Raw genomic sequence first — 14,455 nt, 5'->3', positions numbered from 1 at the left:
ATCCCATTTAAAAATATAATGTATAATTAAGAAATACAGGTCAGTAGTTAGTCATCTATAATCAAATTTGTAGTCATGTTAGGTATGTTTTTGAGGTTAAGAGTCTAGGTTTGTTTAGCTCAAATATACTTAATAGATAATGGTCCTCAAACTTGTCAGAGATCTGATGAATATGGCATTTAAAATGTTTAATGGAAAAAGTTTACTATGACAGAGACTCCACGCTCCTAGCAGTGACCCCAGGGTCTCCAAATAAGATGATGGGTCACTACAATGACTTTGCCTGGATTGTGGTAATGCTAATCTCTGGATAAGACTGCCCCAATGCCACACCTGCTGCCAGGACCCTGCCCAAACTGTGGACAAGCAGGATACTGGAGAATTGATTGTCCCACTTTGCCTAGACAAAGTAAGATCAGTCTCTTCTATGTTCCTCCTCCACAAAAAAAAAACCTCTCATCTTATGGGCCTGGAAATTGAAGACTGATACTGTCCTGATACCTCTGCCCCCAACACCATGGAGACCAGAGGAGCCTGGGATGACGGTCCCAGTAGGTAGGTAATGGACTAGCCTCTGTCATTTTAACTGATACACAGGCCATTTGTTACATTTTCTGCTATACTTTATCCTTCTCGGATCTCCGATGTTATTGGTGGGTAGGCTAACTACAGCTTTGTCAGTTTAGCAGCAGCAGGCAGTCAGATCTTCCTCAAGGCAGCAGCCAGCTTGTTAGCTTATTTCATATGTACAAATTAGGCCTTGCTTTTTCTAGAGCTACTAGATATCTTGTAAAGAAAAGGTAGACAGGTTTGCCTGGCTAACAGGCTTCATATTAAAAGATAAACAGGTTTCAGATGTAACTTTCCACTAATGGAACATGATTTGAAATGACTTTTCTCAGTCATAACTGTTATCTCTGGTAACATGATTAGATGGAAAGAAAAAATGTTAGAGTATATGCAAGTTTTGAGGGTCTAAGAAAATGTCTAAGGTATATAAAGGTCTAGGGACATGAGAATCTATGTGAGTTCTGAGGGTTTAAGATATATAAAGATCAGAGGATAGAAAAGGAAGTTCTGAGGGTCTCAGAAAATGAATTAAGATATATAAATGCAAGTTGTGAAGGTATAAGTGACTTAAAGTATATGAGAATGGTAATGTTTCAGACTTCTTTCCCCTTCTATGTTGTTGTTACACTAAGATTTCAAAAGTTCAGAGTTTTAACAATGATCAATGGAGTTTTGATACACTGATAGAGTAGTGACTACTTACTGTTTAGTCACAAGCTCAAGATTTTAAGTTTCTTCCTTTGGTTGTCTTCTAAATATAGACATAAAGGAGCTTCTCATCGGGCCAAAGACATCTCTATCCAATCTATATCTAGCTCCCTGGACAGAGGAAATGTGTTCATGCTTTTGAACCCAGATCTATAGCTTCTGCTACAACTCAAAGGTGTGAGTCTATGGTAATGCTAATAATATCTAAAACGTTTATGTCTTTTTGTAAACTAAAAATTCATGTAAGCTTCAGAGAACTGAGGAAGTCATAAGACTTAGATCCATCTTTCACAGGTCAAAAGGATTCCAGATAACTACAGTGTTAAGTTCTCCCACCTGTCTATTCTTGAGGCTGGGATCTCTCTTTCTTTCTCTCATGGTCTTGTGGCTCCTCCCTTCCCCCAACTACTCAGACTAATGAGTCTGAAAGTTCCAAATGTAAGGTTTTCCTTTAAGTTGATAAATTTTAACTTCTGTCCCTAGTATCTATCTGTCTCAGCAGGTTTCCACTTGGCTGACAGACACATCCAAGCATCAGCTGCTGAGTACAACCTGCTCCAAACTTGCTGAAAGCTGATGTAGACCAGTCCAGCTGATGTGAATGCTCCCTGTCTCTTCTGTTGGGCCAGTGAACCAGATGCTTCTGATGAATGCTCCATTGTCTGAATTCCCTCTTTGCCTTTGACTAGCATTCCAGCCTTCCTAAGCCCTGACAACAATGTCCTAGTCTTCAACAGGAAGTAGTTACAGAAGAGAGTACGTCACCCCTTGTCCCCCAACAGGCTGTAATGTTATATCAAAAGGAAACTTTCTGCCAATGGGGACAAAATAGCTCCCTATAGTGCCTGTTGCCATACCAGGAAGGGTTCTTGCTAAAACCAAATAGACCCAGATCTATCAACAGGTAGATTCATTAGCTGAAATAGTTCTACAATATGATAGGGCCCCCAACCTGTTCTATGTAAAACAGAGAGAGGTTATTGTATAGCTTTAAGAGAAAATTGTTATTTTTATACAAACCACTCTGGAATCATTAGAAACAATCTAGTTGTACTTGAAAAAAATTATTGCAAAAAAAAAAGGGGACTTGAGATGAAGTAAGTACCTGGTCCCCGTTCTCATTTCCAGGTTCCTTCTAGATAGGAACTCTGATGTCAGTCATTACAGGGCCTTTAGACCTTCTGCTTCTGCTGATTGCAGTTGACTCTTGCATCACTTATGCCTTAACTAAATGATAATTCCTGTCTGGATATCATTAAGCTGATGCTTATTAGATCCCAATATAAACAGGTACCCAAAGTCAAGGATTTGACTCAGGATACAATTCAAGGGGGGAATGTGAGAGTCATAGTTACATTTTATGTTTTAATTACTATGCCTAAGAGATCCATAAAACAAAATTGTCTCTGATCTGCAAGCCTCTTGCCCAAGGACAGACAGCTCCTAAAATGTTGGAGGCTATTGTCTATGGGAGATAACAAGCCACATGTTTTTTGGTCCCCTAAATAAGTTAGTTTGACCCACCTGCACCAGATGGGCTTGATCACATGTGGGTGGGAGGTTCACAGGCAGGAAATATGTCAGGATATGTGTTTGCTCCTGACTGGATGTAGGCTGGAGGTACATCAGGATGTATGCTTGCCCTGATTGGACTTGATGGGAAATGCAATGAATTATGGGTTTTCCTTCTTAAGCTGCTGTAAACCGTGACTCTGGGCCATTTCCCATGAACCTGGGTCTGGACCTGGCCAGAGCCCATCCACCTGGCCAGTATTTAATTACAACTTGCTTCAGATTTGACTTTAACTGTGGAAGTGGTTTTATTGTCAATCCATGGGCAAAGCACTGAGTGGCTTAACTCCTGCCACTCCAGGGCTGGGCCTTTATGGCAATGGCCTTGCTGGTAGAGAAAACACAGGAGGGAGGTATTTATTTAATTCCACTTAATTTTAGAAGTTGTGCATGTGGCATTTATATATGAGCAGGTGGGAGTCCGAAGAGTACATGTCTACCTCGACTCTTCTTCACTTTAATTGCTGAGAGTGAAGTGCAGCCTTTTGGGCCACACTGCCATCTTTCTAACAAGCTCCCAGCATGTGCCTGTCTCTGCCTTCCAGATTAGGGTGACAGGCACATGTGACAGCAGCCATGCTGGGGATTTGTACTCAAGTCTCTTTCTTTCTTTCTTTCTTTCTTTTTTTTTTTTTTTTTTTTTTTTTTGAGACAGGGTTTCTCTGTGTAGTTTTGGTGCCTGTCCTGGATGTTGCTCTGTAGACCAGGCTGGCCTCAGACTCACAGAGATCTGCCTGGCTCTGCCTCCCGAGTGTTGGGACTAAAGGCGTGCACCACCACCACCACCACCACCACCACCACCACCACCAGGCAAATCTCTTGCTTTCACACAAGGTTCCTCCCCCAAGCCATCTCCTCAGCTCCACATGGAGGGAGTTTTTAAGCCTTACTAACTGAAATAATCATTAAAGGGATGGGAAGAAGACTGGAGACAAGGGAAGAGGAAAATGGGGAGGGGAGGGGAGGGAAGGGAAGGGGAGGGGCATGACTTTCAAAGCCTGACAGAGATGGGTTCCACTCCAGCCCTCTGGATTAACTGTCCTGTTACTGTGTACTCACACTCTGATCTCATTTCCCTAGTCTGTGGAAGGAGATGGTGTGGCCTGGACAAGGTTGTTGTCAAGATTAAGAGAGAAAAGAGGTAATACATGAAAGGGGATGATTCGCCCCCCCCCACAAGCTTCCAGAAGTGGTGGCCACTCCCTGCCACTGTTAAATTAGCTTCCTTCTTACCTAGTCTCCTCGTTAACAGGTGTGAGGTAGTCATTTCCTCTAGGGAAACATAAGGCAATGAGCTTTCTCCTGATCTTACTGATTTCCGAGTGTGGGGCGGAGAGGAAGTAGTCACTGCCCTTCCCACCTGACCCACCCTACCATGTTAGCTGAGAGTGAAATGGCACCCTAGATGGGAGAGTTCAGCCACGGCCCTCCAGGGAAATACAGACCTCCCACGACTCCTGTCCCCACGTTCTCCCTGCCCAACACTCCTGAACGGCATTTGACGCTATCTTAACTGGCTGCTAAGACAGTCAGTGACACAGGTCCAGATAGCCACTTGGCCAAGTCTGTGTGAGGACAAGGGGGAAAAACAAACAAAACAAAACAAACAAATAAACAAAAAACAGGACAGGACTAATTATTTCTAAGGCAAAAATAAGTCATTTTAGAGATTGCTGTTATGACCCTGAAAGTGCTCTTCAAATCGCATTTAAACCGCTAGTGCATAGCACCATGGGAGAACATAGTAGGTACGCAATAAATACCTGTTTAGTGCCTGAAGGGACAGACATGAGCAAGCTCACCCAATGGCTACTCTCAGCACTTACACGAAGATGTAAAGATGAAAGAGACTCAAATGAATCTTTCTCCCTGCTACAAAGTTCCCAACTACAGGATCCAAAACAAGTAGTTTAATGGTGTGTAGTAGAACAGGCCCATAGGGTCGAGGAAATTGGCTCAGACCAGTTGCCAAGGCAAGCACATCACATACTCCTGAAGAGCCAACCTGGAGTCTGCCTGAGGGCCTAGCAAGAGGAGCTGTCAGAGTTCCTGGTCATGCCCAGCCAATGAGGAGCGACCACGCAATGCCACCAGACTGTGACACAGACTGGGTGCTGGGAGGAGGGAATATAAGGCCTTCCCCACTATTAAATAGACAAGTTCGTTGTTTGCCTTCAACCGACTCCCGGTGTCTATGCAGTTGATGCCTCGCCCCCTCATCCCTTCCCCCAGGGAACCAGTAGGATCCAGCAACAATAGTGACCTCCAGAAACATTTCTATCTTACACAATTCATTTAGAAAAGACGTCCTTTGTTTGGTCCTCTTCACCTCTTCATCTATCTACACATTCTTCCCAAGTCAGTGGCCTCAGCACCAGACACACTGCAGGCTGTAATAAATGAGTGTGGAATAAAAGGTGATCAATAATCGAATTTACTGATGCCATTGTCTAAAGGCGACTGTGCTGATCGAGCCAGGCAGCTGTGTGTGTGTGTGTGTGTGTTTCCTTCCACCCGCTGCCTGCCCCGGATAGCAATCTTCCTAAATGGGACCATGAGAGCAGACCTGGCCTGAGATCATGGTGTACTGGTCACTCCAGGGACTTGAAGGAGTTCAGCAATATAATGATAGGTCCAATAATGGACGCTCAGCATTTATATGGCCGACACCAAGCTGGCTGACTTAACATCTGCTACAGCTTTTTAAGGGGACCAAGGTTTTGCTGTGTCACCCGAACTGGACTCAAGCCCCAGGCTCAAGTACTTCTTCCGTCTCTGCCTCTGGAGTAGTTTGAAGGACAGCGTGGACAGTCTTTAACGTTCACAATTCTATAGTGTGGGTTATATTACTCACACTGTACAAAAAACACAGCTGAGAGACACGAGATGACATGCTTGAGGTCACATGGCCTCTCCACTCCAGAGGGCTTGTCTCCTCTGTGCTGCCAGCCCAGCCCCTGTCCCACCCTCAGGCATCCGCTGGGCGCTTTCCTTGGGCCCCCTTGTAAAGGCCCCCTTGGCCTTCAAAGCTTTGTCCAAGGGCTGCCTCTTTCTGGAGTCTCCCACCGTCCTCACGGCCAAGGGTAGAATCATCTCCAGTTCAGGACACCAGGCCACAGGCCTACCACACTCCTGGGCAGGAATCAGGACTTGTCACCGGATCTTCAGCAGCTCGCCGAGTGACCAGCCTGACACCTGACGGGACCTGTGATTAGGGCTCCCGGCAAAACAGGAAGAAGGACGCCCCCTGTCCCAGCATATAGCCATGTGGGCCCTGTCTGCTCGCTGGGAAGCAGCTGATGGGCGGGATGGGATGGAAACGGAAGGAAGAGAATCAGGGAGACTTCAGACAGCCCTGGGCAGGAAGGCACCCGAGCAATTCAAAGCCATCAGTCCTGGGTGGGCCGGGCCCTCACTCCACAGACAGGCCAGGCAGCACCATCTCTACCTAACATTCCTTTGTTGGTCCCTCACGCTCACTGGCTTCTTTGCCTGTGTGTCTGAGAGGCCACCACAGATAGTAGAATTTTTCTCTCAAGGGAGGCAGGAGAAGGTGCTTGCCTTCCAGCCCCACGGGCCTCCTGGCAGTGCGAACAGGAACTCGTTTCTCCGGCAAGCCAGCTAGCTGCTCCTGTCTTCCCATCTCTCATCAGAGGCTTTGAGCAAAGTGGGGAGGCAGATAGATGAAGGGTAAATCTTACCACTGAAATGGCACACAACTGCCCTGGCTTGGACTAAAGCAGGTGCCAGAGTCCCCACCCCCCCCCCAGCAGAGTGGGGGGGGGCTGCTTATCCAGAGACAGAACAGACAAAAAGCTTCTAGAAGGTCCCCTGAGCTCCCCAGGTTCCAAGATATTTCTGGAGACAGATCACAGGTGCCTACAGGCAGGGGTGGCTGTCATTTACTGTTCAGACAGGGATCCTTGTCAAATGAAAACAGATCCAGGCATACCTGGGCCTGCCCCAGGCCAACTGGGAAGTCGGATCCTTGCACCTGTGGAGTTGAGGCCAGAGGACCCTCCCTAAAAGCCGGGATTACACAGAGCTGAGATTCCTAGCCAGGGCTGCTGTTCAAACTTTCCCAGAAGAAACGGTCGCTTCCCTCAGAGTTTGGCAGCTTGCTTCCCTGAGTCACAGCAAGAGGTGCGTGATGTCATAACAGTGGGTGAGTTTTGCCTGACGCGCCCTGCTGTCTGCTTCGGGCGGTCTGCACAGGGCACATGCCACAGGACGCTTTCTGGGTAAGGCAGCTGCTAATGGAGAAGCAGGGGATGGCACAAAACCCTGAGTCTGCAGACTGGCTCTAAGGGCGCTGCTCCCGAGACACCTTTAACTGTCTCTTCCCAGGTGGGACTGGGCAGGTGTCTTACCACTAGCCCCTGACCTCGGGAGTAGAGTCCCTCTGTGTAGCATCCTCTAGGGAGACGGGTAAAGACTGCGCTTCTCCCAGGTCAGAATGTGGGTGGGGACTCCCTGCTCCCTCCCCTCCCTCCCTCCCTTCTGGCTCTACTTGGGGAGTAGTCCTCAGGCTAGAGAGTGGGTTCAGGGCAGCAGGACTCAGGAACAGCCCACCTCCACCCGGCACGGAGTCAGCTGAGTAGACTGCTCCCCTGTGTAGACTGAGAAACTGTCCTGGAGTGATGGTTCAGAAATCTTCTACTGTATCATTTCTGCAACTCCCTGCAACCTGCAATACCAGGGGTAAGGGGTCACTGGTGACCAAACCCTTTACCTGACAGGTTATTGCATAGGACAGAGAGAAAAAGAGGGGGAGACAGATGAGAGAGAAGAGAGAGAGAGAGAGAGAGAGATCAGAGGACTGCATGAGTCTCCGGGGAGAATGGCTTCCTCCATTTTTCAGCTTCACCAGGCCTGGGTACCACACTGTCTGTCAACCCAAGTCCTTTTAAAAAGAACTATTGGAGAAGCACACGTGCATGGGACCTGAAGCCAATGCCTCTCTTGAACCCCCTCTATGTTATTTTCTGAGACAGGGTCTTTCCCTGAACTAGAAGCTCACTTCACTGACTGTCCAGATGGTCTGACCACCACGTCCTCTGGATCCACACGTCTTCCCTAGCGCCGAGATTACAGATGCATGCTGCATCAGCATTTCCACAGGTGCTGGGGATCCGAACTCAGGTCCTCACGCCTGCATCACAGGCACTTTACCCACCATGCCATAGTTCCAGTACCTAAGTCCTTTTTAAACATAAGGACATGGTTTTAATCTTAAACCAAAAGGAAACAATCTGGGAAATAATTGATTTTTTTAAAAGATTTATTTATTTATTATGTATACAGGAGAGGATGCCAGATCTCATTACAGATGGGTGTGAGTCACCATGTGGGTGCTGGGAATTGAACTCAGGACCTCTGGAAGAGCAGTCGGTGCTCTTAACCTCTGAGCCATCTCTCCAGTCCTGAAATAATTGGTTTTTATGACACAGGGAAGAGACACATTTAATAGATGTGCATGTGGGGACTTTAGGCATGACAAAAAAAAAAAAAAAAAAAAAAAAAAAGCCCTTCACTTTCTGGGGAACCAGGTGTGAGGGCACAGTGGCACAGTTGGGCACCTCGGGAGAGAGGAGAGGGGGCAGGACGAGGCTGGGGTGTCTCCTGCTCTTTCCTTCACAATCTCCTTAGGCTGCCCCCTCCAATCAGAGCCACGGGGCCTGCCAGACACCATCTCCACACAGCACCCTAATGGACCTGCTCTCACTCCCTCCTTGGGTGGGCTCTGGGTCCCCCCAGGAGCTGCCATGTCCCCTGTTCTTTATTCGACTCCTTTACAAACTACTATTTACAAAGGTAAAGTGCACATCTCAGAACGCACAGTGACAGCCAAGGCCCCACACAAGCAAAGGCCAAGGCTCAGGAAAGGCAATCCAAGCTGTAAACAAACGGAGCCAAACCCAAGCTCCTTGATAATCAACAATCATCCATGAAGCCCGGTCAGGGCCACACTCTGCCTATTCAGGAGCAGAGGGCAACACTCAAGGCCAGAGGACACCCAGCACTGACGAGACCTTGGTCTCCTCCTGACGGTCTAGTCCTTCCAGAGAGCAACTCAGCAACACATGTCCAAGCTCGGGTCTGGAATTTTCATCAGGAACTCGCAAGAGGTTCAGAAGAAAATTCCATACAGAGTCTCATTTTCTCCTTTTTTTTTTTTTTTTTTTTTGGATTTTTTGCTGTTGTTTTGTAAGACGGGGTTTCTCTGTGTAGCCCTGGCTGTCCTGGAACTTACTCTGTAGACCAGGCTGACCGCGAACCCGGAGACCTGACTGCCTCCTGAGTGCCGGGATTAAAGGTGTGCGCCATGCCCACCCAGCTCACTTAAAAAAAAAATAACAAAAATATAAACCTATCTAGATGAGAACTAGGAGAGTTACACTGGCTAAGTAAATAGTACTTTATCCACTGGGTGGAGTAGCATCCAGTCCGTAACACTGAAAATATAAAGGCTTCATAAAATATTTATAATGCATATAAAGTCAAACAAGAAAGCATGAAACATCCTCTGTGCTGATCAGTACTACACAGGAATACCAACGCCTAGGGGCAAAGATCTGAGGGAGATATTTAAAAATAAAAGCACTTATTAAATTAAGGTGTTGTGGTTATAAGGCATATTTTTTCCTACAAAGATTTTCTTTACTATGCAATATATTTAATACATAGTTAACACAATATTGTTTCAATAGTTACATGCAAAATGGGGGAGGGGAATCCCAAAGTAACAAATACCTTGTGTATAGTAACCATGGCAGCCTCATTTCCTTCCTGTTTCATAGAACACATGGTAATAGAACAGTATGGTATGCTAGATGGAACACAGGTGTGGTTCAGACAGAGCCTGGATTTAAGATCTAGCTGGCTCTGGGAAAGCTATACTTTCTGCATCTAAAATATAGGATGCATAAAATATATATCCATTTCCCAGACGCCTTTAGGATAAGGGATCAATATTTGCCAGGAGACCAATAAGTGATTAGGGTTTGTTTCCACACATCCATTTGGGCTGACGTCTTCCACTCCATTACCAACATGCACATAGCAGTTATCCCAAACTGAACAGTGGGCTCCTTCAGGTCGCTTCCTCTGTGGTTAGCTGGGTAATAAACTGAACCCACAGACAATGCTTTGTTACCATGAGGTGAATGTTGGACAGATAACCCTTTGGCCTGTTGTTATTCAAGGCAAAGCGAAGATGGAAAACACCCGGCCGTTTGAAAAGAGTCTGATGAGAGCTTGTCCTTTCATAGACAAGGTCAGGGTGAAGAACCCTGGCATGAGAGTTCTACTCCAAAGATTCTCTCCATCCATTCCAGAAGAATGAAGACCCCTAGTATTTGGGGAGGGAGGGAACCATGTCTAACATAGGTCCTTTCTGCTTGGGCGGAAAGCTCCAGGGGCTCTGTTCCTGCTGCTGCCAGTCACAAATGGGTGCACTCATGAACTTGCAAGAACTTGAGGGCACGGACACATGGGTGGGCCTCTGGCTGGTTTCCAAAAAGTTAGGTATCTCAGGGGAAAGAGGAGGAATGAAGTTTCCTTCAGAGAACCTCAACCTCTCAGTCACATCCAGTCTTCAGCCTCCTAAAGACCTGAGTTCCCCTGGCTTCTTCCTTGGAAAAATCAGAACTCAGCCTTTATCCCAACTTGCTCGGAGGAACTTTCAGGGTAGTGGGAAGGGGCCAGTCTTCTTTACAGATTCAAGATTACAGAATAGAAGAGCCAACAATTAGGAAGTCACCTTTGTGACGCCCCCAGTGAAATAGATGATTCCCGGAGGGATAAGAAAGGACTCCAACGCTATTGGTCAAATCTTGTCTTTGGTGAACCGGATAGTCACGTCGCCCCCTGCACTGTATGCTGATTGCAAGTCCAACAAATGACAAAGGTAATTTAACACTGATTGGATCTCCTTATCTAGACCAGTTTCTGTCCCGGACACAGTCTGAATCACAGGGACAAACAAGATAGTCCTCTTGATGGGAGGCTAGAGGAAGGGTGGGTGTGACCGTGCCAGAATGTAATCAAGCCTGCAACCCTAACTTCCGGCCTCCCAGCACGTAGGTGACAGATGAGGAGGAGTCAACCCTGCTCCCAGGAGACAATCAGACCCACCCCACAGGAGCAGGCAATTTGCCCAGCTTCTTAACAAGGCAGCGTCTGATACCATATAGAAGGAGGGAAAGGGGCCAGGAATGTTCTAGAATAAAAGTATCTTAAAAGCCATAACCAGCAGGCATGATATTTGGTCCTGATGTGAATTAAGTAGGATATATTCTGGGGACAACTAAAGAATGCAGATGTAGATTTGTTTCTAACGGTATTAAAGGCATTTATACATTGTGATACAGCACTGAGTCATTGAGAAACATGTACACATGTACACAAAATGTTCAGGGAAACTGCACATCGCTTGTAACATACTTGGCTTAAAAAAAAAAAAAAAAAAGATCCCGTCGGGTGGCAAAGGCACACGCCTTTAATCCCAGCACTCGGGAGGCAGAGCCAGGCAGATCTCTCTGAGTTCCAAGGCCAGCCTGGTCTACAGAGAGAGATCCAGGACAGGGACCAAGACAGAGAAACCTTGTCTCAGGAAAAAAAAAAAGGTCCCAGCAAACATGACCAAGTATAACTGATTCCAGAGGTGAATGTTCAAATGTGGTACCTAAGGTATCCCAGGCAAAGTACTAGGAACAGAAAACTGAATAGAGGCTGGCCATGGTGGCACTGGTCAGTCACCCTAACAGGAGGTAGAGTTGGGAGAATCAGATCCCTGGAAATCACATAAAGGAGACAGGAGAGAACAGGCTTCCAAAAGTCGCCCTGTGAACTCCATACTCAGGCCTTCGCACACGTTCACACCGTGTTTCACAAATTAATTAAGAGAAAGGAAGGCAGGCAAGGCTTTCCAGTGTTCTTTCAGAGGGCTGGAGGGATGGCTCCGTGGTTGAGAGCACTCGCTGCACAACCATGAGGACCTGAGTTCAGATCCCAGCACCCATGTGACAAGCTGGAAGTGGTCTTGCATGGGCCTGTAACTCCAGGTCTGTGGGGAGTGGAGACAGGAGGATTGCTGTGAATATTTAGCTGTCGGCCTAGCTGGAAAAATGCAAGCTTCAGGTTCAGGGAGAGACTTCTGTGACACTCAATGCCCTCCTCTGGCCTCTGGCTCCTGGGTCTCTACAGACAACACTATAATACGGCAAAAATAAAATAAGGTGGAGGGCAACTGAGAGAGATACCCACCATTTACCTCTGCCTTGCGAGCGCGTGTGCATGTACACACACACACACACACACACACACACACACACACACACACACACCTTACCTTGTGTATTATATTTTGAGGACTGATCCCTTTCCTGGATTTCTCTTTATTTTAGTTTATGTGTACGTATGTATGTCTGTGTGTCTGTCACATGTATATAGTGCCTGGGGAGGCCAGAAGAGGGTGGTGGATCTTAGATGCCCTAGAGCTTGAGTTACTGGCAGTTGTGAACTGTGAAGTGAGCTCCGGGAACTGAGCTCAGGTCCTCTGGGAGAGCAGTAAATGCTCTTAATACTGAGCCATCTCTCTAGCCTCCCTTTCCTGGATGTCTATAGTATCTTGCAGAATGGAGAAGGAGGTTCTAGGAAGAGCCAGACCGGAGAGAAGAAGTCTGACCTCTCTGGCCCTAAGTAGGCAGGCGCATACTGTGAGCACATTATAAAGTAGAAGCTCTTCAGCTCTTTGGAGGTCGGCACTGTTACCCACCCTTAAGATTAGAGAAGCAGACCAGAGAGGGCAAGTTACTGTGCAAGGGTGGCTCAGCCGATGGGTGGTTGCTTTCGGACAACTCTCAGTGAAGACAGAACTTCAGTTAACCAGTTCTTGAAAATGAAGTTTTTCTGTGTTGTCTTTAAAGGTCTTTGAGGCTATAATCTTCAAAATATCTGTTGTTCCCCCCCCCCTCCCCAATCTGGCCACAGGATTCAAGGCTAGCTTGAAAGTCAGTTTAAAAGCACCAGTTGCCATTGACCATAGATTCTGAATCCTGTAAGACTTGTTGGGAGCCAGAGACCAAAACCACATTTCTGGCTTCAAAGTGCTCACCGCCCCTTGTGAAAACCCTAACCGAGTCACTCACTAGAGACGCCACCCTAGCTGCAGGCTGTGGTCACTAAGGCTTCTAGAACTTCAGCTGCTACACTCACCCGGGGGCCAATGGGGTTCTTTTCCTCTCAGGAACACACAACCCACAGCTCAGCTTAGGAGCTCCTCGATTGTGTTGGGAGATACTGAATTTGTGGTATACAGATTCCCCCCAACACACACCCCTTCTCTGAGTGGGACTTGAAGACCCATCATGTAGTGGTCCCGTTCCTCTCGCTGTCCTTCGCACACTCCAATCACACTTGAGTGGTGTGCACTAACTGAATTGTGTCCCCTACAATTCCTACGTGAAAGCTGTAGCCACCTAGGGTGACAGCATTTGGAGACAGCGCCAGTGAGGAGGGAACGGGTTTAATGGTGTACACACTGAGTGCCACCTTTCTAAAGACAAGAAGCTCTCTCACTGCCAGGCGAGGACCCGCCATTGACAAGCAAGAACACCCTGAACTTCCCAGCTTCCTGAGCTGTGAGAAAATGACTCCTGTTGCTTAAGCCACGCTGGCCAGGTATGTTGCAACCGCCCGACCGGGTAATAAAACAGCGCAGCGCGGTCTCCGAGTTTGAAGAAACACTTTCCCACGCGAGTGTGCTTGTGCTTCTGGCTCTCTGCACATGCAAGCACTGAGAAGACTGGAGGCAGGTTCCCCTGGCCCCGGGGCAGTCTGCAGGGGGTCCTCGCTGCAGAAGGAGGGGTGGATCTGCCGTCCCAGGTCAGCCCTGGAAGGCTGGTCTCACCTCTACCTTTGCCCCCTTGCCCAGGTCTAGTCTAGTCGGGTTAGACGGTAAAGCGCCGGCTGGTGTGGGGGTGGGGTGGCTGGGGTGGGGTGGGCAGAGGCAGAGGCGGGAAGGCTGCTCCCCTTGTCGCTGTCCCAGAGCTAGCACGGGCCGGGCGGGAGTCGCCTTCCAACACGTCCCAACATGTGTTTCCAGTAACGCGGTTTGTGGCCGCTTTCTTGTTCTTATCGCTCCTCCCGTGACCTTTGCTGGTTACAGACTTACTGACTGGAGCCAGGTGGATTTGTTTGATTTCTGTTGATGGTTATTAGGAAGAGGAAGTGCCAGAAGGGATTACCTCAAGTTTAAACCTATTTCCAGCAGAGTCCCGGGGCCTTTAATTACACATCTTGGGTCTGTTTGGTAAAGAAGTGGTCAAAGATGTGCTTTTTATCTCCCTCGGGATCTCCTGCGACTGGCAGCATTCCACGTGTGCCTGGCGCGCCTGCGGACTCCAGCCGGGCTGGCAGGGAGGAGGGGGAGCGGGCGGGCGCTGTTCAGAGCTGCCGAGGAAGGAGCCTTCTGAAAAGCAGGGCTGGGGAGTCCTTGGCCAGACCACGACATCGTGAGGTGGAGACAGTCGAGGAAGACTAGAAAGTGCACCGAAGAGACCTGGGGAATTTTGTTCGGAGGAGTGGGGGGTAGATGATGAAT

This window comes from Peromyscus leucopus, chromosome 19 (assembly GCF_004664715.2).
Source record: "Peromyscus leucopus breed LL Stock chromosome 19, UCI_PerLeu_2.1, whole genome shotgun sequence".
In the NCBI taxonomy this organism is placed as follows: Eukaryota; Metazoa; Chordata; class Mammalia; order Rodentia; family Cricetidae; genus Peromyscus; species Peromyscus leucopus.
The sequence above is the reverse complement of the archived record's forward strand: the minus strand, read 5'-3'. Positions refer to the sequence as shown.